The following is a 20606-nucleotide window of genomic DNA, read 5'->3' as shown; positions in this document are numbered from 1 at the left end:
CATGAGATCATCCTGGATTATCTGGGTTGGGTCCTAATCCAATGGCAAGTGTCTCAATAAGAGAAACACGGCTAGAGACACAGACAAGAAGGCCTTGTGAAGACACAGGCAGATCACTGGAGTGATGTGTGCACAAGCCAACGATCACCTGGAACCACCAGAAGCTAGAAGAGATGAGAAAGGAGCTTCCACAAGGATCCTAGTTCTACCAACACTCTGATTTTGGAGTTCTTCCCTCTAAAACTGGGACAATAAATTGTAGTTGTTTTAAGCTGCTCACTTTGTAGTATTTGCTACAGCAGCCCTAGGAAACTATATACCTCTATCATAACAAAGTGGGGCAATGTTCTCTCACCACTGTTTTGTACAACATGTATACGATGAAGAGGAAAGAAGAGATGAGGCCCATGAGGAGGTAGGTAAAGGTCTAGAATTATTGAGAATAGCAGATGGTCAGAACAATGGTGAAGGGGTGCATTCCAAAGAACCATGCTAGGAAGTGGGATACTATCAATAATGTGCACATGCTTGTCATGCACCCAAGACAGTAGCAAACAGTGGACAAAAACAGTAGCAGAGGAAATAGAAATGGCAGGTTTTGAGAATTTCAGTGGCCCAATGAGTGAGTAAATCTCTTCTGGATTGTTCCTTGGGAATGGAGAATTCATCAGAATATGAATCTCCCATGATTCTTCTAGTGGGAACTCCATGACAGAAATTGTTATTATTGCACCCCTGTTCTCAAATACCAGGCAGGTTGAAGTGAGATGGTACTAGGTTATGCACTCAGCGCTTACTCATTAAATGGTAGGTTCCAGTTTTTCCTGAGTTTTCCTTGGCCAAGATCACTGTTTCAAACAAAACCAAAATGCTTCCTAAAGGGATAATTACTAGAAAAAGAGAAGTGCCTTGGGAGAAATCTATGTTTTTGGATGCTCATTCGACCTTTCTCCTGTGCAGATTGATCAGAAAGAGCATTTCTCCAAATATCGCATTTGAATAATTAAGGGTCAGTATACACCAGGGCCAGATAAATAAAAAAAGGGTATCTTATGGGATCCCTGGGTGGCGCAGCGGTTTGGCGCCTGCCTTTGGCCCAGGGCGCGATCCTGGAGACCCGGGATCGAATCCCACATCGGGCTCTCGGTGCATGGAGCCTGCTTCTCCCTCTGCCTGTGTCTCTGCCTCTCTCTCTCTCTCTCTCTCTGTGTGACTATCATAAATAAATAAAAATTAAAAAAAAAAATTAAAAAAAAAAGGGTATCTTAGACAGCATACCATCTTCAAACTAACACTTTCTAAGTATGTATTCACCATTTATGTAGTAGAGGAGGAAACAAAGAGATTTCTGTTACTAGCTAGCTCGATGGAATTCAATATGCAATTTTTAAAGAAACTCTTCTACTTACTAATTTACTTGTTTTTGCTAAAGCAGAGTCAATATGCATGGGAAAACAAAGAAACAAACTTTGTAAAGTGTTTTCTATTTTTCCTTAATTCTTTGTTCTCCAATTCACTTTCATTATTTTCAGGAGCAGACAACTCCCTGGGACACATTAATAGTTTACAATGTACATAATTAAAAGAGTCATTAACTTTTGGTAAGTCGTGTTACATCCTGCATTGTTTTTCAGCTCTTCAGTTAACTAGGATTGCCAACATGAGTGACACACTCTCAACAAACCTAAGTCAGCACTAAAGAAGAATATTTTTAAATGTCTGCTCCAGACAGAGAAAGGCAAATACCATACCATTTCACTTATATGTGAAATCTAAAAAATAAAACGAATGAATAAACAAACAAAAGACAGAATCAGACCTATAAATACAGAGAACAAAATGAAGGTTGCCTGAAGGAAAAGGAGTGGGGGGAGATGGACAAAATAGGTAAAGGGATGTGGGAGGTACAGGCCTCCAGGTACAGATTGAGTAAGTCACAGGGATGAAAGGTAGAGCGTTGTGAATACAGTCAATGGTATTGTAATTGTGTTGTGTATGATAGATGGTAGTTATATTTGTAGTGAGCATAGCATAAGGTATAGAGAGTTACTTTGAGTTACTTCTTAGTGAATACAACTTAGTGAAGTTTTACACCTGAAAATAATGTAGCAACTTTTAAAAGAAAAAAAAGATCCTTTCCAGACTTGTCTATTTCTACTGGGTTAGAGGCAATTTGTGGGTGACTGGCCATATGAGAGATTGTGCCTGGAAATGAGTCAAGTGATGCACATTTCTTCGATTTTTTTGTTTTTTATAGGCAGAAATCTGGGGCAACTGCCTTTCTTTCTGCCCTTGATTCTGGTCTGGGACTAATGCCAGTATCTCAGTCTGCTTTCACCAAAGACTTGCACTTACTGACAATTCAGATATGCAGAACATGGCCTACTAGTCCAAATTGTCTCCATCCTCGAAGCACGATACCTGTCCTGTGGTTTCCAACAGGCCTTTCTTTATGCTATAGGTCACACAAAACCCTTCCGTACCAAACCATTGCAATTATTACATATAGGTTAATTTGGGAACTTAGCTAATTAACATTTTCCATTAAAATTCAGAGTTTACAAAGTGCTTATCATGAATTATATATTCTAATCATCATGAAAAACCTGTGAGGTAGGATTTATTATTATTATCTTCTAATTTTAAGATAATGAAATGTGAAGTAATTTGCTCAGGATCACACATGCACTGGGGTAGCTGCCCCAGGATTCTAACCTGAGTTAATCATTCTTTATTCATTCCTAGATACTATGTTTCATTAATTTTAAGATGCATTTTTTGTTTAAATTTTAACATTTCCAGAACGTGTATGATGTGTTTAATTGGCACTGCTTTGTTTCTTAAGAGTATAAAATACAGTGGTTCCTTACAATGACGCTACCTTAGATTAGGTAGCATATTGTATTTTAATAAGGGTTTACCAGGAGCCAGGAGCTGTGAAGCACACTAGAAATAAAACTGTAAGCAACAGTCATATTTCCCACTTTTGTAGAGTTTTGTGTTTTACTTGCATCATTATGCCACCCAACCCTAGCCTATTGTAAATTGTTTTCTGTTTTGTCCCATATGTTAGAAGCAATGGTCTTAACAAGATTACAAACCACTTGAGGTGCTGTGTCTGGCAGATTTGCCTTCCTTATATGCAACCATAGTGCCTTTCTAGTGTATTTTTTCTGATGCTTGTCTTGACCTTCCACACCAAATAGAATGGGTTCCAGGTGGGAGAATCATTATATTGATCCATATTTTTAAAATACTCTCTCTAGAACTTAGGAAATCACAGCTAGGCCAGTGATGTGGAGACACAGACATCTGTGTAGTTTTGCTATGCTGTAATTTTTCAATATTTAGGATCTGATTCCTTAGGAGCAGAGGAGTAGTTAATAGGTAGCTCCCCACCCCAGGTGTACTGTCCCCAAAATAGCACCATCATATTGCCGAAAACAAGACAAGACAGAAGCAGATTCTGTTTCTTTACAACAGCCTTGGTATTGGCAGCTGCCACATGATCAAATGCAGTGAGGCTCTGAAAAATAGTGCAGCTGAGAAAACTGAGCTTCAGCCTGGCTTTCTTGCTAACCAGCTGTCAGTCTCTGAACCTCCATTTACTTGTCTCTAAGATGAATGTATTAGTGTGAATGATCTCCAAGTCCCTTCGGCCTCTAGCAGTGTCAGGAGTAGAGGCCATCTAGGGCTTGATTTCATTTTTCCACCATGTGCTTTCAATTAAGGGTTACCATTCACAGATGCTGGCCCCTAATTAGAGGAATGTGACAACAGTTGGATAAGAACTGGCTCTTGGAAGATCCCACATCAGCATAAGGAGTCATGGCTTTCATAATAATTTCTTAATCATTGTAGTAGTATGACACAGAGGAGGCTGATGGCTAAAGGCTCCTGTGACCGCCTGTCTCCTGATGAAAGAAAGTATGAGAAAACCAGGAAAGATCATTGTGGACAGGTAGGATTCTTTTACAGAGATTTGGACACTGTCTCTGTGGCTGCTTTCCCACCCAGGCGAGGTCTCATGGCCAAGCAAGTGACTGATAGGAACAAGCAGCAAATTAGCCTTCCAAGCTGGTATCACCTCAGGGATCTCAGGGATCTCAGGGATATCTGATAGCTAGAATTGAAATACAGGCTTGCAATTTTACTGCTTTCTCTTTGTTTATTTTAATTCTTGAAGTGAGGGACACCTGGGTGCTCACAGTTAAGTGTCTGCCTTCGGCTCAGGGCATGATCCCGGGGTCCTGGGATTGAGTTCCACATCGAGCTCCTTGTGAGGAGTCTGCTTCTCCCTCTGCCTATGTCTCTGCCTCTCTTTCTGTGTCTCTGATGAATAAATAAATAAAAATCTTTTAAAAAATAATTCTTGAAGTGAGACTATAATTGCATGTATGTGCCTTTGTTTGAAATCATATTTCCTAGAAAATAACCAGATTGCTTCATATATACAAGGCCAAATTTCCTTTCTCTGAACATCTTGTCTCTGAGAAGGGGCCAAAGTGTTGGGGATCCTTGAAATTCCTGAATGCTGATGACTTCCAAGCTACCGTTGCTCATTGAAGGCAATGAAGTAGAGCAAGAGATATAGTCAAAAGACAAACTGAAGCCAGTCAAAAAGTGGGAGGAGAACTTGAGGGTACTTTGACCCAGTGTTGTATTTTAAGAATGTGGTGGTCTGACTTGCCCAAGGTTGTTTGATTCTTGAACCTGTGATCCTCTGCTGTCCGTTCCATCTCCTCCTCCCACCAGCCCACCTCTCAGCACTCACAACTGTGTGAAGTGATGAGGTATAGAATTCTGGAATCACGCAAGTCTTCCCAGGGTGTATACTCATCCAGCTGTGAAGTGCTGAGCTAAGAGACAGAGAGTTTGCCCAAGATGTTACCTCAGGGGCAGACACAGGAAGGAAGTGGAAAATATGGAACACCAAGGAGAAAAACATTTTAATCAGCAGAAATACAAAGTCAGAACATTCCCTAAGACTTCCACTTCACATTTTTTATTTTCTCAAATGAGAAGGACAGGTGACTATACTGCAAAGGAAAGCATACTAACCATCACATCAGATACCCATGTTCTAGTTCTAGCACTTTCCACTCGAATGGAGCAGGAATGGTCATACAGCTCAAAGGGAGATGGGTGAATCATTCTGCACTACTTGCCACAGACACGTAGACAAATATTTCTAGTGAGTCTCTCTATATCTTGTGACAATGTATGGATTTCTTCTCTCTCTCTCTCTCTTTCTCTCTTCTCTCTCCATATATATATATATATATATAAATCTGCCATGTCTTCAGTGGGTGGATGGTCAGACTGTGGACATCCAAACTGTGGACTGCCATATATATATATATATATATTTTTTTTTTTTTTACAATCACATTGATAGCTCCAAATATATGTTTTTTTACCCTTTTCAAACAGGAGTAATAATATATACTTGCAGAAATCTTGGTATAGTTGAAGGAAATGATACCATGTGTGTTGTATGTTGTAGTTGCTCAATAAACAGTTTCATTCCTCTGACCTTGAAGAATTCATCTTTGTTGTCTCCATCTCCTCATCACATAAAAGGGAATAGTGATAATCATAAGCCATAAAGCAGCCAGAATCAAATGACATAAAATATGTGAACATGCTATGGAAATGAAAGGCAGCCCTGTGGGATAGAAAGTCTGAAAGCAATGACATAAAAACCATGGAAATTATAATGTAAAAAAAAAAAAGAAATTATAATGTAATGCTATATAAGTTGGCATAAAATAACGCCTATTCCATAAGAAGATACCACTATCACTATACACACACTAGAATGGGTGATTTTTTTTTTTTTTTAGAGAGAGAGAGCATGCATGCGAGCAGGGCTGAGGGGCAGAAAGAGAGAGCGAGAATTATAGGCAGGCTCCATGCTGAGCACAGAGCATGACTGAGCCAAAATCAAGAGTCAGATGCTCAATCGACTCAGTCACCAGGCATCACCTAAAGTTTTTAAAAGTGATAATACCAAATGCTGACAAATGTACAGAGCAACTGGATCACTCATACACTGCTGGTGGGAAAGTAAAATGCTACAGCTACTCTGGAAAACAGTTTGGCAGTTCCCTACAAAACTAAATATGCAATTACCATATGAACCAGTAATTATACTCTGAGGCATTTATCCCAGGGAAATTGAAACTTCTATTTACACAAAAATCTGCACATGAATATTCCAGTAGCTTTATTCGTAATAGCCAAACATAGGAAAAATCCGCCATGTCTTCAGTGGGTGAATGGTCAGACTGTGGACATCCGAACCGTGGACTGCCACTATAGCACTAAAAAAGGAAGGAGCTACTGAAACACGCAGTAATCTGGACTGATCCGTGGAGTGTTATGTTGAGCGAACATGTATCATGTGATTCTATTCATTAAAGCATTCTTGAATGACACTGCCGCTGAACGGGAGAACAGATCAGAGACTGAAGGAGTCAGAGATTGGAGAGGAGGTTGGGATGTGGTTACAAAAAGGCAACATGAGGGATCCAGGTGGTGTTGCAGCTGCTCTGCACCTTGACTGTAGTGATGGGTACATAAACCTATGAATGTGATAAACAGCACTGACCTACACATACACACACACACACACACACACACACACACACACACCCCGGAGCACAGGTGAAACCATGAACCTCTGGATACAATCAGTAGATTGCATCAGTGTCAATATCCTGCTTGTGACATTGCACTATAGTTTCCCAAGATATTACCATGGGGAAGCCAGTAAAAGGTACATGGAATCCCTCTGTATTACCTGTGACAACTGGATGTGAAACAAAAATTATCACAACGTAAGTTTAATTTAAAAATGATGCCTACATTATTTACATGAAAAGGGAGCCTGCTTTTATAAAACATGCATACTGAAAGTTGGAAGAACACACAGGTTTCAGTTGGCCGTACCAGAATCCACTCTAGCTATTTAGGCACAGAGAAATTTAACACAGGAAATGAAGTGCTCACAAAGGCATTGGGAAGGAGTGGGCAGCAGGCTCCAGCCTGAGCTTCTGGTGGTGACTCTCCAAACCACACTGTAGAACACAGGCCACCAAGAAGCTGCTGTCTCTGCCACAATCAGCGGTCTTGCTGGCTCAAGATGCACCTCTTCAGTTGCTCTCATGCCTGCGACATAGGTGTTCTGTGCCTGGCTTGGACTTAACACAACGCAGGCCATGTGCCACTGCTTTTGCTGATTCAACAATCATGCTGCTGTCTGGAGAAACCGCAGACTCAGCAGCAGCTCCAGCTCTAGCTCATTTCCGCCTTCCAGACCTCGCACTGTGCTTTGGCTTAGGGGCCGGTGGGTCACATGGGAAACCCGAAGCTTAATGGAGCCTGAGAAATACTCAGCTTACATGTCCATCTTCTAAAATGAAGTGAAACTTGCTACAGGAATTTAAATAGAGCTCAGGGAGCCATTCTGTAGTACCTGCCACAGACATACATTGAAATTTCTAGTGCATCTATATCTCTATGTCATGTGTTAATGTCGTTTTTAAATTTTTTTTAAATTCCTTTCTCTATGTCTGTTTTTTAAAACCAGGAAAATATATGACAATATTAATAAAATCAAAAAGCAATTCTACTTTTGAAAGGCCAAACTAAACAAGTATTGAGTAAACAAGTTTGTGGGGTGGAAATAGGGCCATGGGGATTAGACTGATCACTCTTTAAAGTAACTTTTGAGTTCAAGAGCCTACATTTTCATGATAAATGGCCACTGCAGCCCAGAAAACTTTAGGTCCAAGGTTGAAAACTAGAATGTCTGCAATAAAAAAGTAATATAAATGAGTGAAACCAGCCAGATCAGATAATGGAAAATGGTGATGACTATGGCAAATATTCCATGTCCGAAGTGGAAAGTCACTATTTTGTTCCAGTTCATTACTGTCATGTGGAAATTCAGGCCCAGAAGTATCCAACTTCTGGTTTCTTTTTAAAGGAAAGTAGGAACAAAGGACTTTTATAGAAGATATGATGATTTAAAATGTTGGGTCCAATGCATTTAAAACTTGGCTTCTACTGATTGCCACAAAGACAACAGCTCCTTAACAGCCTATTGTTTAGGGACTCACTTCTGGAAGCTCAAGTTGAAATATTTTTACTAACACAGTAAAGTCCAAACAGAGTGCCCCTGTAAGCTAGATCTGTCCAGAGAGCCCCCAGTATGAAAGCTCTGCTATAGGTCCTTGCCACACCTGCATCTCAGTCTTTGAGGATCTAGTAGATACTTTTCTGAACAACAGTGACTCCATTAGAGGAAATCCAGGCAGGCAGTCGGTATAGCTACCATGAGAACTCATAGGCTTTGATAAGTTTCCCCAGAGAACACATTGGGACTAAGGCAGAGATGAGTTTAGTGGCTGTTTGGTGGTACCAATTGCTTTGTCTCTGCCTCTCCCATGAGTGTCATGTCAACTGTTATGTCAGATGAGGCACAAGGCAAGAAGGACACTCATGCTTTGAGACATCATTCAGTACTGAATTCAGCCTTACAGTTTCACCTTTGAATTTATTCCTAAAAGGAAACATAAAAGGATAAGAGTAGGCTACTGGGAAAGGTAGACCTGACTACACACAAGAACTGCTATGACTTTTCTGATACCAATAGCTAACATTTGACTATGTTTTCTGTGTACCAGGCATCGTTCTAAGCACATTACACATGTTAACTTGTTCAGTCCTTACAATCAGCAGTGAGATAGGCAGGTAGTTATTATTTCTGCCTTAAAGATGAAGTCACTGAGGCACAGAGACTTCTGGCAATGTGCTGGATTCAGTATACACATCACTGGAGATCCAGGCCCTGTCTGGCCAGAGCTGGCCTAGCAAAGGATAACATTGCTCTCAGCATCATGGAACCAGGTCATTGATACTATTTCTACTCCCGCAGGCCAAAGGGCCACGTGTAGCAGCTTCCTACGCCTTTCCTTCTGCTTATGGACACAACCCCACAGTTTTTGCCTCATTGGGCTACCCATCACTCAGCTCCTACCTGGGCTTCCCTGTGGCCTCTCAGGAGTGAGGCCTACTAGTCACTCTTGCATGGACAAACTAGAAGTTGGGGGAGTTAACTCTCAGTGGTAGGGAACTTTGATCAATGGAAGGCAAGAATCTGTAGATAATTTCTCCTTTCTTCCCACAGGAAATAGTTTCCTACTGCTTCTTTAAAGCTATCTAGCAAGTCTGAGAAATGAGCTTGTCATGAAGCTACAATCAGCCCAGGCCTACACTTCCTTCTATCTATTCTCCTTTCCCTGCCTCACTCCCCTTTGCCCTTATTCCTCCTGTAGGGACTATGCTCCCCAGTGAGGGGTGAGTACAGAATCTTGTACCTTTGGCTCTGGCTTCTAGAGAACCCCACTAATGCAAGTAACTCACCCAAGTTTCCATGGCAAGTAAGTGCCAGTACTGGGGCTGGAGTCTGTCCCCAGGGTTCATGTTGTCTCATCACTCAGTATGCCACCTCTAAAGGGAAAACATAAAACCCTGGGTTGCAAAGTTCATGTCATCTTTAAAACTAACCTCTCCCTATCTACCTGGTGTGTTGTTGCAATTTCCTGTCTTTCTCCAAACTTAAATCGAACCTTAACTTTACTAAAGGGGTGTTGGAAGTTTCCTCTGTAGAGTGCTGACCTTGTTTATTCTGTATCATCCAACTAAAGGATGCAGGCTGTTAGAGGGCAAGGTGTACTTGACTGCAGTTGAGAAATCTCATAAACTTGTAACATGAAGTCATTAAATGATGGTCACACAGTTGTGTTTCAGAGTACATCTTTGTTTAGGTTGGGAAATTATCCCAACTTCTCTCCAAAAAGAAATAAATAAACCAACAACAGCAAACACAGAAACCCCCAACTTATTCTATTCTTATTATGAACCAAATAAAAGGACAAATACAAAAACATGTAGCCAGGTCAAACAGCCCTGTGCTCGAAGAAAGCTCCTTCTAGTGGGGAGGACAGCTATGTTAGGAAACAAGTTCAGCAGTGTGACCATTGTCCCTAATGAACTCTTGTTTTGTTTTGGGATTTTTTGTGCTTTGTTTTCTTTCTTTCTTTTTTTTTTTTAAAGAGGACTTTGTTTATTTGCTCAATTGAAAAATTTCAGGTAATAAGTAATGAGGATGCTAGTATTTTTTTAAAGGTGTGACATCCCAGATCCATGTAAAACATAGAAGTGTATGGACTATTCAGACACAATAAGCAGAATCACAACATATTTTATCTCATCCACAGGTAAATCATGTTCAACTACCAATCCATTAATAAATACTGTCTCTATCAAGTTCTTGCTTCATGTCAGGCTTGGCAAAGTCTCTACCTATTTTACCTCTTTTGAATCTCACAAGGGTAGGCACTATTAATTCTTTTCATTTTATGAGTGAGAAACTGGAGCACAGAGAGGTTAGGTAGTTAGTCTAAGGACACACAGAAAGCAGGTATATAATCAGCAACTGAGCACTGCAAGCTTGGCTGCAGAACCACCCTGAACCCCCATGCTGCCTACCTCCTCTCTCAGATGTGATTATCCATAGCCAGTAGTTGGAGACTTTCTAGCTTCTCTTAAGAATGATTTCTGGCTTTCTTTTCCAAACTATTCCATTAACCTTTTAGCAATAATTTTGAATTTCTCCATATATAACCTCTCACAGTGATGAAATAATATTGAGTGTCCAATGTGGGATGCTTTTGAGAATAAAAGGGGAGCACTATTAATAATTAAACCAGGACAACAAGTGAAACCAGGACTGTTTCAAATAAACCAAGATGAAGAGTTACCTGAACATATAACATTTGCCCTCAAAGAGAAACAGCAGAATCTGTGCCATGTTGCATTAATAGTGTGAAATCCTGAAAAAGCTGTGAGACTATGACAGAGTTAGTAGGAGGAATCAAGGGCTCCTTGGAATGGAACCCTTCAAAGCCTTTCCAATTTCTTTACAGATATTTCAAACTTCTTAGTATGTCACAAAAGGTCTCTTATTTTCTGGCTCCTTGCCTACTTTCCTACCTTATCTCCAAACTCTTTCTTCCTTCCTAATACTGTGTTCTGGTTATGTTGGTTTATACTAATTGTTCCATTCTTTCCACACCTCTGTGTCTTACGCCTACCATTGCCTTTTCTTAAAATGTCATTTACATCTTTGAAGAACCGATTCAGAGCTGACCTATTTTTTTTTTTTCTTTCACTAGAATGTGAATCCCTTACCTAAAAACCTGGATCCAAGTTATACAAATAATAAGCAGTAGAGCCAAGAGGTTAACTTGGATTTAACTGGCTTCGAAATCAGGTGACCCAGCTCTCAAAGGATTAGGAGGAAGATTTTTCAATAGGAAAGTTGGAAAAGGAGGGAACCAAATTCAGGCCAAGGAACAGCATACAAAAAGACTGGGAATTCAGGAACATTGTGATGGAAAAAGGATGGGAAACCCAGAAAAGCAGGAGATGAGGCTGGCAAGGAGGAGGGGCCAGGTTGTCCAGGGCCTTGCTAACACACCTCATCACGGTAGTAGACTGAGTCACACGCATTGCCAAGGGTGATCCTACAAAGATACTCATTTCTCAACTTCATTCCTGAGAGTATCAGGTTGCTCCTAAGATGGAACTATCAAACTCTCTTATACACCATAAAGAAGAACATAGTCTCTACATCTCCATTATTGCTTTGATTAGAAAAATGTTATTAACCTTTCAAAAACTTACTATTTTGTTTTCTTAGAGTTTGGTTAAGGTCCCACACTTATCTTGAAAATGCTAGTTTCTGCACTTTTTTTTAATTGAAGGGCTTTAGGGCACATTCAATTAAGTTGTGGTATATGAACTGAAACTTGCAATATATTAAAAATATTCTACTGCACAGTTCACCAATTACCCAAGTTCTAATTTGAGTCCCATTGTCATTCCAAATTTGCACTAAAACTCAGAAGTTATACTCAGAAGGAATGACTGAGGGCTTCAGCAATCACAGATATGTCCCCAATGCATTTGGGCTTACTTAAAGACAATCTATCTAAAATAATTCTAGTCCCAACTTTTACTTAGAGAATCACAAGGCTGGGAGGGAACTCATAGCCCTTCTTTCAAATTCTTCCTCTTATAGATGAACAAACTGAGGTTTAAAGAGGGTTAACCATTCAACAAAAGTAACTGAGCTAAGGGTCAAAGCTCTGTCCTAGGGTTGGTTGGCTTCCTATGCCTGTTTTTGGGTGACATTCACTTTCTAGAGAACCTGTAATAAGGGTCCGGTGTTTTAGGCTGGAGTTCTCACAGCCCTAATCTGAGCCTGGTTCTCCTTCCCAGCTCCTTACAAACTACACAATCTACATCATTGGACTCATAATTTATTGCCTCCAGCCAGAACAGGATCCAGGCCCCACCCATGCAGCATGCTCCCAGATTGCCTCTGGAACTATCTCTCCATAATGTCCAGCCAGGAGGATGAGTAAGGGGGTGAAGTAGGCATAAGGCTGTAGGTCTGTATCTCTATTTAAGTCACTCTGTGTACTGGCAATACCAAAATGCACTTTAAGGCTAAATTGGAATTATCTATTAGCAATTGTTTTTCATTAACCACTGCTGTCTGCCTCTTGTTAGCAAAGCCAAATCTGAGCTGGTGAACAGCTGCTTCATATCCCCACACAATTGTTAGGGCAAATGTCCATAAATTATTATGCAAATGTGCCGACTGTGACTGAGTAGATAAAATGGTTTTCAATTGAATGTACTGAATTCCACGTGTCAGAAGTTTTTTGACAGGTGGAGCCATACCGCATCCAGAAGAATGCATTGCAGGAAATACTAGGAAGGACTCATAACATGGAAGACAGTAGCAACTTTTCCTCTGCTTAATAAATATTATTACAATTGCTTCTTTTTAATTAAAATAAAATGTTGAGAAACAGGATATAATACTGGTAATCTCATCACTCGACACAACTACTTCATTTCTGCCTACTGCTTTCCAGGCTTGAAAACTATTCTTGAAAATTTAAAAACCATCGTGAATGTGCTCCTTTGCAGTTTTGCTTTATAAAATTTAATATACAATCAGCATTTTTTCCCAATTTCTGGCTTTCACTTCTTACTTTAAATAATTCTAATATTTTACCCAGATGATGTGCTATAAAGTAATGTAACAATTTTTCTCTTTTAACTCTGTTGCTATTAAAAATTGCTACCATTAAATACATGTCCGATTTTTTTTTTCATTTATATAGAATAGCTTTCTTAGGAAAAATTTTCACGTTTGGACTAGAGATGTGAACATGTTTACAGCGCTTGCTATTCATTATCATATTGATTTCCAAAAGGGATATACTTAATTTGCAATGCCATCAACACTATGTGTGTGCCAGTTTTCCAGGAATCTTAGCATCTTGTCCTTTATTTATTTATTTTTAAAATGTTACTAATTTGCCAAATTATAAAATGCACTCAGGTTGCTATATAGTTCTTATTTTGTCAATTGATTGATTGATTGGTTGAGTTAGTCAGTCAAGAATTATTTATCAAATGAATGCCTTGCTAGGATCTGGAGAAAGAGAGACAGATGAAGTCCTGTGCCTAAAGAGACCTTAGCATATAAGTTAGTGGCATAGCATAGCATATATAGTAGAGTGTTTTAAGAAATATGATACAGTTATACATAGGGCACTGTGAGAAAGCATGGGGAGGGCACATAATTTGGGTCAGAGGTGTAAAAAAGGATTCCAGAAATGAAGTAACAAATGGGGGGGGGCGGTGGGAAGAATCACAGAGAAATCATGGACGAAGGCAAGGCTAGAAGCATGAGAGGGAAGATCAGCTTGGAAGAGCCATGGATCTAGCTGTAGAGATCTACGGAACAGTGCCATCATATGCCTGTAGCATAGACTGCATGGAGTTACGTGGTGAGAGAAGAGACAGGCATATTAGCACTATTTTGGTTTCAAGTGTCATAAATGTCAAGTAGAAATAGTTTAAGCAAGAAGGAGGAAGTAGAAAAGAAGGGAGAGAATTATTTGTCATAAAGGACTATAATATCTCAGTGAGCTTAAGGACAGCAATATATACAGGTCTTAGAAGCAACTATTAACAGAAAACTTAGGCCCTGACAAGCATTTCTCTCTTATCTCCTCTCTGTTTCTTTCTGGATTTCTCTTTCTCCATCTCTATCTCTCTCTCTCCCTCCTTTCCTCCCTTTCCTCTTTCTCCTCTCTCCTTACCAACATTCTTGCCTTTTCAGTTTATTTTGCAGGAAATTTAATCACTAGTGGCTTTACAGTGTACAGTTTAGACATTTAAACAGACTGACATTTCCTCTGACTGTCCTTGCTTGAGTCAGAAACCCACCTCTGAAACAATTTACTGAGGCTATGAAGGCAGGGCATCAAGGTTCTACATGAGCACGAAAGTTCATGCTGAAAATGTGATAGTCCCAGGCAGAAGTGACCATTCCAACAAAGGGATAGGTGAGTATTGAGGTGCTAGGAAAATAAAACAAGAGTCATCCATTATTTTTGAAGAGAAACCATCATTAGTGAAATTGAATAATATGCCAAGGACTTTCAATTTCCTACAGGAAATACAACTTTATTAACTGGCCAAAGTTTGTATCCCCTACTCTTATAGCTCCCTACTCTTCTTGTTTGTTCTGAAGGATTTGGTTTACGTGATCCACTCTTGCAGAGCTGGTGATGAAGAATGAGAGAGCTGAGAACCTCACGAGTCTTCAGTATTGGCACACCAGATGTAGATAAACTATAGTAATTGGAACATGCCTTGACCTTGATCTGAAAAAAGACATTGTGGGGTCCACATGTTTAGCCTCAGACCACACAGTCTGATTAAAGACTTACCCAAGCTGGACCAGAATCACTCCAGAGAGCTGCCATACCTTCTGTTCTCTTAGGCTTTTCTCAGCCTGTCTTGATCTGGAGCAAAGCCAATGCCTTCTCTTTCTCTAATCCCACTCTTTTTCAGTGCTTTCCAAATTAGTATAAACCATAAAGTCATTTTTCATTAACTAGTGGTTAAAAACAGGAAAAAGGAAAAACCTAAAGAAATTTTGAATCAGAATTTGAAATAAGTAGATGTCTTCTCCTTTGCAAAATTTTTTTTAAAAAAGTTTTTTCTTAATGTTAGAAAGGTCACTCTGGCAGCTGCAGAGTATGGATTGCTATAGGTTGAGGTTAGAGGCAGCAACAGCAATTAGGAAGATCGTTCTATTCCAAGTGAGAAATGATGAAAGCCTGAACAAAGACAGTGGTCTTAGAGACAGAGATGGGAAGATAAACACTAGATATTATTAAGACTTGATAAATCATTTAGGAAATTTTTTTGAAACAAATAATTGGAAAATGAACAGTACAAACTGGCTCTAACAATAAATAAATTTCCTTGCTAACAAGATATTAAGTCCAGAAAGAGTTTAGAAGTCAGTTACTTACCTTGATTTCTACTGTGTATGTCCACTTGATTTTCTGTGCTCACTTCTTTGTGCTGATTTTATTCTCAAGATGGTAGCAAGATGATTATAGCAATTCTAGACCTATTTCCTGTGCATGACATCTTCCATATAAAGAATTATATACAGAAGCTTACCCATTAAATATGAACAAACTTTCCTAGAAGCTCCTATTAAACTTTTCCTTGAGTCTCATCACCCTGGATTGGGTCATGTGCCCATTCCTGAATCAATCAATGACAAGGAAAATGGGATTATGGTTAGGCCAATCAGGAATATTCCTAAAGTTGATGGTGGGATTCACTTCCCCAGAAAACAGTGGACTTCGTGTGTGTATGCGTGTGTGTGTGTGTGTGTGTGTGTGTGTGTGTGTGTGTTTGTAGGTGGGAAGGTAGTAGTTAGAAATCTGAACAAAATCAGAGTTTCTAGAAATGAGGGAGGTGAATATATATGTGTAGAGACAGTCAACATTATTCAATACGACTGGTAATTATTTTGATGTGGGGAAGTGAAAGGATAAGTCACCATGATTCTGATTTACTAAACTGGGTGATTAGGTAGATTTATCAGGATAAGAAACAGAAGGGGATAAATAGGTTTCAGCAGAAGATCAGTGTTGAAGGGCATGAGACATATCCATGTGAAGTTAGGCAGTTGAGGCAGTTGTAGGCAGTTGAACATGTTGAAGCTAAGGAGAGAATTTGGATGAAAGATATATATTTGGGAGTCATCAGCATATGAAAGTTATATAGCACACAAGTGCACTGCAAGGTCATTGTTGGACAAGATTAACCAAGGAAGTGTGCAAAGTAAAGAGAGACAAAGAATCCATCTCTGGAAAAGGCCAAAGTCTAAGGCTGGAATTAACTAAATTCATTTGCATATCAAAGAGGTGTTTCTTGCATTTGGATAGCTGATGCAATGAACACTTCTGCAAAACTAAATGATTTCTAAGCTCCATTTGACAGCTCATTATTTTTAAAGCAACATTCGCTCGCAACAGAATTCACTTACGCGAAAGAGTATGGAAAGGATTTTGGAGTTAGCAGCAATGAGATTTGACCTAAAGTAATAAATACTTCATAGATTGTAAAAGTGTTTAGAATCCTTTTATGACACAAATAATCAACTACGGTTAATAGACCAATGACTTCTCTTGGAATGAAGAAATGTTTGGTGAACCTGTAGTTGGTGGCTTTGCTTTTAGCTGTAACAAATTAAGCTTGACAATTTTATAAAAGGGCCTTAGCAAAAGCTCAAAGAATATTAAGGTCAAATCCAACTGGAAGTATAGGGGATCTTATTCTATCAAATCCAAAGTGAAAGCACAAAAACGTGTAGAGTGAAAAATTATCTCAGTTTGCTAGATTTCTGGGAGCTATAAGGACTCTAATCCTCCCCACCACAGTGCTGGGATGACACAAACCTCCTCCCTGGTGTGCATGCCCAGAGGCAGGAAGCAAAACCCTTCCTACTAGCTGACCATCCTAAGAAGTCAGGGCCAGCAAAACCCTGACTGAAAGAAAGTTAAGTAGTAGTACCAACTTCCGGCCTTTCTTATTTAGAAGACATTTCCTAACTAGAAAAGGATATCATGAACAGAAGAAAAGCCAAAGAGAAAAAAGTTTTTTCAATGCTACATGGAAGCAACCAAAGGGTCAGTCCTGACAAATGCCTTAGGAAATTCAGAAAAAGTTTAAAAGTGAGGCCTTTCTACCTCCTCAGGGTGGAGGTGAAGACAAAAGTCAGTGAACACACTTTTCTTTCCATGCCTGGAATTCTGTGCTCTTGTGGTTGATAGGGACTTAGTTGTAGGGTAGGAGGAAAGGGCTGGGAAGCCTAATGTCACTACAGCTCAGCTGTTCCCTGGCCATGTCACCTTGTACCCACCACATTTCCTTGGATTGGCTATCTCCATTTGGATACTAAGTGGGTGGGATGACTCTCTGAGGGAGAGTCAGGGCTGGGGTGGAGAGCAAATTACCCTTGTTCACAACCTGGCTTACCTGCCTCTATGACCATGGGGGATGTTAGTTAACCTCTCTGTACCTGAAGTTCTATTCTTGCAAAAAGGATTTAGGGCCTCCACAACCCCCAGAATAGAGCCTGGTCCTTAGTGAGCATCATGTTGGCTACTTCTAGTCCAGCTTTAATTTTATGTAAATCTGTGTGTGATTCTAGACAACATTGAGCATGGTTCTTCCAGCCTGTGTCAAGATTCCTAGGGATTAAAAACACTTCTGTAGACATGGACACATCTTGGGACTATTCCACAGATAGAAGCTCATATTACTAGCTGCCTTTTTATTACTTTTAAATATTTCTAAACCCTTTCAGGGAAGATTGTTTTCAAAATAAAGTAAAGAATTTCAATTAGGCTTTGTAGTATCTTGTAAAACTGTGCCCTGAAGAATTTCTCTTCTTTGTATTAAATGTTGCTATATTAGAATTAATTACCAGAAGGGATAAATGAGAGTCCACGGGTTGCTTGATAAGAACTGTCACTGCCCCTGGGTCAGTAATCCCCACATCCCAAAGTGAAGTCCATTCTAATTGCAGGGGGATGAAAGGAAGGCAAAATGAGTCACCTCTGAGAAAAAGAATGCTGCTTAAACCTTTCCACCAGCAAGAAAAGTGGCATTTTAGGTTCTATCATTCATTCATTCTCAGTCACTCATTCATCTTCCCCTTTCTTTATAACCTTTTAGTTACTGATGTAATAACTCTTGAGATTAGAAGTGTGTGTGAGAATTAATTGTGGTAACTTATTAAAATATAAATCACAGTCTTTTCCTTCGATTTTGTGGAGCTAGGTTGGGGCCAGCCATCTGCTGTTTAACTTGTATGGTAGAAGAGCTGGGCTTCCACTTGGAAAACATTTTATAACCATGAGGCATGGTGAGGCCAATACAGGACAGGCTTGGGCAACACAGAAAAGGTATTTCATGCCTCTCTAAACTGATTTTCTTTAAGCATTTATTCAATATTTAATCTGTGGCATTTGTTCAGTGATATATTTATTTGGAAACTTAATACTTCTATTAATAAATAATCAGAGAAGATTTACATAATAAGTCACTTCTACTCTCTGAAGTTAACTTCGTGCTGTGAAGATAGCTCAGTGGACAGGATTATAACACAAATTATTCTGATTTGGAATTTAGATTTTTGAATGCCAATTTCAGAGGACTATCATCTATCTTAGATCTGCACATGCAACATGCAAGTATTTAATTTAAAATTTTTAACTTACCTTCGAGGCCGCTCTGGAATGCAGGACCAATTAACACCTTACTAGTTACCTAATAAGTCCCTATGGAAATCTGAGTTAATTGGAATAATAATTCCTATTTATTGTAGTGATATTTTCATGTTCTTTTCAGATTGGCAAGACTGGTCGCCCATCTCCTCTTCCCAAAATCCAATCAGGTGAGACTACTGGATGTGAGTAGGACAGAGAGAAAGCCTGGGGCTTGGACCAGGCTCTAGATAATGTCAAAGGTCACAGTGAATGACCCAGAATAGCACTGTTATCCAAATATGCCCAAGGTGTTGGATGTCAGGACACTCCACAGGGTTCTCAGGGAAAAGTGGTAGTGGTAGGTTCAGTGTAGTCTATTTATTTGGAAAAGACCCTAGTATGCAATTAGTACTGTAAGGGAGTAGGATTCTCAGAAGGGATACTTTCAAGAGTCGGGCAGGTGTCAGGGCTCCATCACTTGGCCTGAGTTCAAGGCAGAGTCCAGTCCTGGAGTGACCAGCAAGAGCCCACATGTAGATGGTATGTACCCTGGGCTGCAGGGCCACTGGGTATCTAGAAGTTCAGTGTTCAATCTAAAGCCACAAGCCTATGTTTTAGGGCAGCTGGCTATAGCCCACTCACAATTGCCTCAAAACTCTTCTGTCTGGATCAGGATTGTCTCAGGATATAGGAAAAATTGTCTTAGACTTTAAACAACTGCTCTTAGTTCCAATGGCTAGGAAAAGAATAACTGGGTAACCTCTAATAATAGGGCTTTATGAAGTCTTTAACCTGTTTGAAAGATAAATGCTGATTGTAGAAATAATAACTCCAAAGGTCAAGTGTTAAAGGAATGGTGTGATCTTCAGGTTTACATAGAGTTACCCCCTCTTTAGAAGCCTGGAAACGTGTATGAAATGGAATTTCACTTCCCACACTTGCAGCATTTCTCCTTTTCATAGTACAGAGCCATTCCTCTAGTTCAGGCACTGTGCTAAGTGTAATGTGTACATGCACATATGCGTATTTCTGACTTACTCCACATGATAGCCTAAGATTTAGTATCATTATATAGATGAGCAAAATGAGTCTTCAAGAGGTTAAGTAACCTACCCAATCACAGGTAAGTGGTATAGATGGGATCTGGACTCTTTCAGTCTGCCTGTGGATGCTGCCAATAACCATATTGCTCTGCTGTCGAGGGCTACATTGTATATAGTGTATATGGTGAAGGTTGTATCATATATAGAGTATATAGTAAAGGCTCTATTATCTATGGAGTATATAGGGAAGGCTATAACATGTGTAGAATATATAGCGCAGTTAAAGGAACACAGGGGTGGGAGGAGACAATAGGGCTCTAATTGGCAATCTGCCCTTATTAAACTTTCTTAATTCACTTATTTTCCATTCATTAAAGCAAACAAACAAACATCTTTAGAGTGTCTTCTTTTTTAAAAAAATTTTTTATTTATTTATTAGAGACACACAGAGAGACAGAGGCGGGGGGTGGGAGCAGAGACACAGGCAGAGGGAGAAGCAGGCTCCATGCAGGGAGCCTGACGTGGGACTCCATCACAGGTCTCCAGGATCACGCCCTGGGCTAAAGGCAGCGCTAAACTGCTAAGCCACCAGGGCTGCCCTTTTAGTGTGTCTTCTATGCCCCAAGCCTTGCTTTAGTTAATAAAACAGGTGAAGATTCCTGTCCTCATAAAACTTAAGTGACAGTTCAGAGTAGAAATGATAAATAATGAACTTAACATATTACAAATATAATGCAAACTATGATTACAAATTACATGCAAAAATAAATCTAATAAACAAATATTGTGTTGTCTGTTAACAACTAAGTCCTATGAGAAAACA

The 20606-nt window shown here is 39.7% G+C and overlaps 1 protein-coding gene and 1 long non-coding RNA gene across 7 annotated transcripts in view; one reads left to right on the top strand and one right to left on the bottom strand.

Moving 5' to 3' along the window:
- LOC144284588 (uncharacterized) overlaps positions 1 to 20606 on the bottom strand; it is a 120079-nt gene that overhangs the window by 28003 nt on the left and 71470 nt on the right. For 2 of the 6 annotated variants that reach the window (XR_013353039.1, XR_013353051.1), the window contains one exon: positions 14386 to 14519. The exons of 3 other annotated variants lie outside the window; for them this stretch is intronic. The gene's annotated coding sequence lies outside the window, so the exon portion shown is untranslated. Of the gene's footprint in view, positions 1 to 6953; positions 8570 to 9432; positions 9520 to 14385; positions 14520 to 20606 lie in introns of those variants that run through there. One more of the 6 variants, XR_013353040.1, reaches the window with a different exon arrangement.
- LOC144284591 (uncharacterized) overlaps positions 18882 to 20606 on the top strand; it is a 31779-nt gene continuing 30054 nt past the window's right edge. The window contains exon 1 of the long non-coding RNA XR_013353059.1: positions 18882 to 18928. This is a non-coding gene — a long non-coding RNA (uncharacterized LOC144284591). The remainder of the gene's footprint in view (positions 18929 to 20606) is intronic.

Source organism: Canis aureus, chromosome 15 (assembly GCF_053574225.1).
Source record: "Canis aureus isolate CA01 chromosome 15, VMU_Caureus_v.1.0, whole genome shotgun sequence".
NCBI lineage: Eukaryota > Metazoa > Chordata > Mammalia > Carnivora > Canidae > Canis > Canis aureus.
The sequence above is the reverse complement of the archived record's forward strand: the minus strand, read 5'-3'. Positions and strand labels throughout refer to the sequence as shown.